Source organism: Pseudophryne corroboree, chromosome 6, assembly GCF_028390025.1.
Source record: "Pseudophryne corroboree isolate aPseCor3 chromosome 6, aPseCor3.hap2, whole genome shotgun sequence".
Classification (NCBI taxonomy): domain Eukaryota; kingdom Metazoa; phylum Chordata; class Amphibia; order Anura; family Myobatrachidae; genus Pseudophryne; species Pseudophryne corroboree.
The window spans coordinates 66,248,935-66,254,763 of record NC_086449.1 but is presented as its reverse complement, the minus strand read 5'-3'; the positions used below and the strand labels follow the sequence as shown (position 1 = coordinate 66,254,763).

General features: G+C 36.9%; 1 long non-coding RNA gene across 2 annotated transcripts; it reads right to left on the bottom strand.

Moving 5' to 3' along the window:
• Positions 1 to 200: 200 nt before the first annotated feature.
• Positions 201 to 5,526, bottom strand: LOC134936149 (uncharacterized). Of its 2 annotated transcripts, none has more exons than XR_010180464.1 (2): positions 5,378 to 5,526; positions 201 to 2,038 (listed from the first exon to the last, which is right to left on the bottom strand). It is a non-coding gene; the product is annotated as an uncharacterized LOC134936149 (long non-coding RNA). The 2 variants fall into 2 exon arrangements; XR_010180463.1 differs by lacking the exon at positions 5,378 to 5,526 and adding an exon at positions 3,028 to 3,130.
• Between the last annotated feature and the right edge of the window lie 303 nt (positions 5,527 to 5,829).

Here is a 5,829-nt window from a genome sequence, read left to right as displayed (position 1 = left end):
TGAGAGGCAAGGAGTGCCGGACCTGTGCTATCTCTATATATTTATATATAAATAATCTGAGGGAGCCCCAGAGATATCACTGTATGGGACCCCAAGTTACGTGCCGGCCCTGGTTACGGCACTGGAGCTACATATCTTGTCAGCTGTAGCATTGTCCCAGACAATTGAATCTATTTGCATAGACTGACACTGTACACATATATTTATCCATTGTTTATTCACTTTTGGATTGCAATGTTTAGTTACAGAATGTTAATGAGATACAAAGTAGCAGTCTCTGTTTGCCGCAGACATGCAGCGCTTATTACACATAAAACAAGGGAAATCTCTCCTCCACATTAACCCTCCCTGGGACACCAGTGTCACGTATACCAATAACACACAGGACAGACATTTACAACACTAATTGCTGGAGGACATTACACAGCTTTTTATACAAATGCAAACTGAACACTCCTGCTTGCCGGAGCCCTTATTCTAACCTGATTTTTTATTATGTGCCTGTATATTTGTAGTATCAATACAGTGATTGTTTCTTTTATGTGAACCAGTATGAAATGTCTATTGATTGTATCTATTTTATATAAGAATATAAAACGTTTGTAACATGATTTTAGCCTATGTGTGTTCTAAGTCACTTAATAGACAGCATACCTTAACTTTTTGCATAATAATTGTTACTATATAACAGATCCAAGTGCAGTGATTACTGGTATTATAACATGTCCACATGATCAAATCAAATTGAATGAGTACTGATTAATTCACCTGTGCTAATGCATGGTTATCCTTAAAACCTGGACTTTTTTTATCAGAATTTGAAAAAACAAATGTTGCTTAAAAAAATCTCACAACTACAATTCAGAATTCTATTTACAATGAACATTACTCATAGCTACTGAGCAACTGTTCTAATTCCATAGAATGAATACCAGAGGCTGACCCACAAACATCAGGTTTCTCCATAAACCATCAGATTTATGTGTAAATCTGAATTATGTCCTAAGAGCATTTATATGGTATCTATCCTGATGTACAACAAGCTGCGACTTCCGGGAAAAACATTTGCTACATTCAGAACATACAAATGGCTTCTCTCCTGTGTGACTTCTCTGATGTATAGTAAGTCTCTTCTTCTCTATAAAACATTTGCTGCATTCAGAGCATTTATATGGTTTCTCTCCTGTGTGAATCCTCTGATGTATAGTAAGTTTTCTCTTCTCTGTAAAACACTTGCTGCATTCGAAGCACTTAAAAGGTTTTTCTCCTGTGTGGCTCCGCTGATGTATAACAAGATCTGACCTACAGCAAAAAGACATGGTGCATTCAGAACATTTAAATGGTTTCTCTCCCGTGTGACGCCTCTGATGTATAACAAGATGTGTGTTAGAGGAAAAACACTTGCTGCATTCAGAACATGTAAATGGACTCTCTCCTGTGTGAATCCTCTGATGTCTGAGAAGTTGTGATTTATATGTAAAACATTTGTCACACTCAGAGCACAGATGCGGTTTCTCTCCTGTGTGAATCCTCTGATGTATAACAAGATATGACTTTTGGGTAAAACATTTGCTACACTCAAAACATGTAAAGGGTCTCTCTCCTGTGTGACTCCTCTGATGTATGAGTAGATTTGATTTATATGTAAAGCTTTTGTCACACTCAGAGCACAGATGCGGATTCTCTCCTGTGTGAATCCTCTGATGTACAACAAGATACGACTTTTGGGTAAAACATTTGCTACACTCAAAACATGTAAATGGTCTCTCTCCTGTGTGACTCCTCTGATGTCTTAGAAGCTGTGATTTATATGTAAAGCTTTTGTCACACTCAGAGCACAGATGTGGTTTCTCTCCTGTGAGACTCATCATGTATTAGATAAGAAACAAATTTGTTGCAGAAGTTTTCTCCTGGTCAGAAAATGAAATGAGCTTTTGTGAATCCTCCGCAGATAAAATAAGAAATGTTTGATTGGTCAGAGAACAATGTCTCTTTCCACGTCTTCTAATTTACTTAGTGTAAATCCTGCGCATTTGTTCTGCAAGAAAAAGCATTTAAAAATGTTAAAAATGTAAAAGCATAAAGGTTACCAGGTAATTCTACTTTTAGAGTAATCATGTTTTTTTTTTATACAGAACATGATATGTATTTACATACACTAAACACATGATCTAATGATTTTCTTTAATTTTAACATTTGTGTATTTTGCCAAATTGCTATATACCAATGTCCAATCAGATGGTGCACAGAGTAATGTGGAACATTCTGTGGTGGAGCTGCCACATAGTTATTTCATTATATAAATTCACCAGGTACAAAAAAAACCCCACAAAACAAAACATGAGTTACTATAATGGAGCTACCACCTACAGTAGATAGCCCTTTATATACTAACCTGATGCACAGAAAAATATGTAAGATGCTATGATGGAGCTTCCACCAAGATACCCCTTTATGTATAATAACCTGATATAAAGAGTAATATGTAAGATTCTTTGGAGGAGCTGCCACCTAGATACCCCTTATATACTAAGCTGATGCACAGAGTAATATGTAAGATGCTATAATGGAACATCCACCTAGATACCCCTTTATATATACTAGCCTGATACAAAGAGTAATATGTAAGATACCGTGGAGGAACTGCCCCTTAGATATCCCTATATATACTTAACTGATTCAAAGAGTAATATGTAAGATACTTTGGAGGAGCTTCCACCTAGATACCACTTTATATACTAACCTGATGCTCAGAGTAATATGTAAGATGCTATGATGGAGCTCTTATCTAGATACCCGTTTATATAATAACCTGATACAAAGAGTAATATGTAAGATAATATGGAGGAGCTGCCACCAAGATACCCCTTTATATATACTAACCTTATACACAAAGTAATATACAAGATACTTTGGAGGAGCTAGCCGTCAAGATACCACTTTATATATACTAACCTGATACAAAGAGTAATATAGAAGACAGTATTGAGGAGCTTCTGCCCAGATACCCTTTTAGATATACTAACCTGATGTACAGATTCATTTGTAAGATGCTATGGAGGAACTGCCACCTAGATAACCCTTTATATATGTTATCCTGATACACAGAGTAATATGTAAGATACTATGGAGGAGCTTACACCTAGATAGCCCTATATATATATCTTCTGGGGTGGCGAGTGCTGTGGTTTTCTATATGCTGGCATATTTTAGGGTTAATCCCTGGTTAACTCATTAACTGTGGCCACAAACTCTGTTCATGCACCCCAATTATCTTAAACCTGTGTCAGCTGCACTTTAGTAAATTATTAGCCAGTGTCAGGTGACTAGTGTACCTTTGAAAGCCATGCAGTTCATGACAGGTACACCTTACACCAAGTGGGAATTTTTGCAGTTATATTATGTGATACCGTTGCCAGGTTTTAATTTTTATGATTTGGTGATAGTGTAGGACCTGCATGAAGGTGGGGTACCGTGGAGCGGTATGCAGGCTTCCGTGCATTGGCCAATTCACTAACTAAACCCCCATTGTTTATTAATTTATCCATAGATGTTGTGAGGATAAGTGAGCTTATTTTGGTGAGTGCTGTACTTTTTGTTTCTATATTTTTGAGTAGGTGGCCACGGGCTACATGCACCCCACCCTATTAGTGGCGAGTGCGGATACTGCACCCCACATCTGGGGTGGCGAGTGCTGTGGTTTTCTATATGCTGGTATATTTTAGGGTTAATCCCTGGTTAACTCATTAACTGTGGCCACAAACTCTGTTCATGCACCCCAATTATCTTAAACCTGTGTCAGCTGCCCTTTAGTAAATTATTAGCCAGTGTCAGGTGACTAGTGTATCTTTAAAAACCATGCAGTTCATGGCAGGTACACCTTACACCAAGTGGGCATTTTTGCAGTTATATTATATGATACAGTTGCCAGGTTTTAATTTTGATGATTTGGTGATAGTGTAGGACCTGCATGAAGGTGTAGTACCATGGAGCGGTATGCAGGCTTCCGTGCATTGGCCAATTCACTAACTAAACCCCCATTGTTTATTCATTTATCCATAGATGATGTGAGGATAAGTGAGCTTATTTTGGTGAGTGCTGTACTTTTTGTTTATATATATATATATATATATATATATATATATATATATATATACACGTAGAAACAAAGTAGGCGGCACTCAGGAGACAGTAATACGGTGAAACCAACGGGTGCTTTACTTCAATGTTTCGGGGTTCGGGACCCCGTCTTCAGGACACACTGAAGACGGGGTCCTGAAGATGGGGTCCCGAACCCCGAAACGTTGAAGTAAAGCACCCGTTGGTTTCACCGTATTACTGTCTCCTGAGTGCCGCCTACTTTGTTTCTACGTGCATGTACAGACTATTCAGTCTGGTTGGAGGGCACCGGAGCATTTTTCACTTTCAGCTTTCTACTCACGAGTGCCGGACCAGTACTCCATATATATATATATATATATATATATATATATGCTACCCTGATGCACAGAGTAATATGTAAGATACTATGGAGAAGCTGTCACCTAGATACCCCTTTATATACTAACTTGATGCACAGAGTTATATGTAAGATACTATGGAGGAGCACAGACAATATAATAATATACAGATATATTAGACATATGATATGACCGGACTGACATAGATTACATATAGTTCAGCTAATAGCACAGAACTGACAGAGACTATATAGACAAGGATAAATAGATTACAAGCATTGAGAGTAGTGACAAAATATGTATACTTTATATAGAGTATATATATAAATTCACTTTGGGTCTCTGAGTGCTAATAGAGAATATATAGATTCAGTACACACAAATGATACAGTAGTACTGATAGCATGTATCGCTATAGTACTCATATCATAATGCCACAATCTAGGCCTAAATGTAGGTATTTGCCCACCAAAAGCTTTGTTTATGAGATTATGGGACAACTAAATAATTTCTGCTGCTACTTCTCTGTTTAATATAATTTAGGTGACAGACTATAAAAGCCATCATTATATTTACCCATTTATTATACACTTTTGTAAATTGCCACAATGCTTTATGAATATCTAATTTAACTGTGACCCACAGAATTATATAGAATCATATAGAGTACAGTGTATTTGGTTATTTAATTTATTTACTTTATTTAAAAAATATATGTATTATTTAACAGATAATACAATATATAAAATATAAAGCTAACAGAACTATAGCCATTTACATAAACTTATAATGTCAAAACTAATGAACCATTTTTAAGGTAAAACATTTTAAGTATTGATAACAAGAAAATATCTGCAAAATAATATCTACAATAATTATGTATTTATCAGGATATTCTAATGTATCATATAATTACCTTACTAATCTTCTATCTCTGTTACTGCTCCCTCTGTCCAGCTCTCCAACCAGCAACTCATCCAGCAGCTCCTCCATCAGCTATCAGTGGCCTGATACAGCCTATTTATAGTCACTCCTCCCATCTGTCCCCAGTATTTCCCAGGATGGGCAGAAGGAATTCTTACATTGAGAGGTGACATGTAAATTAGGGTCTCATAACATTAGTATATAGTCATTCAGCACATCAGCTTCTCGTGCCCAGCTCCTTGTCTTGTAAATGTGGTGTATATATACCTAAAGTCACTTACTACAATGGGAAATGCTAATTACACCCTGGCAGGGGTAACACCTTGCATTCTAATTACATCACAGCAGCCTCTGGCCTCCTGTTATGTCACCAAAGGTGACCTTTTGTTTAGGAGCCGTCTATTGTCTAGGCAGAGTTTCAGCAGAAAGCCCTGTTCTATGTAT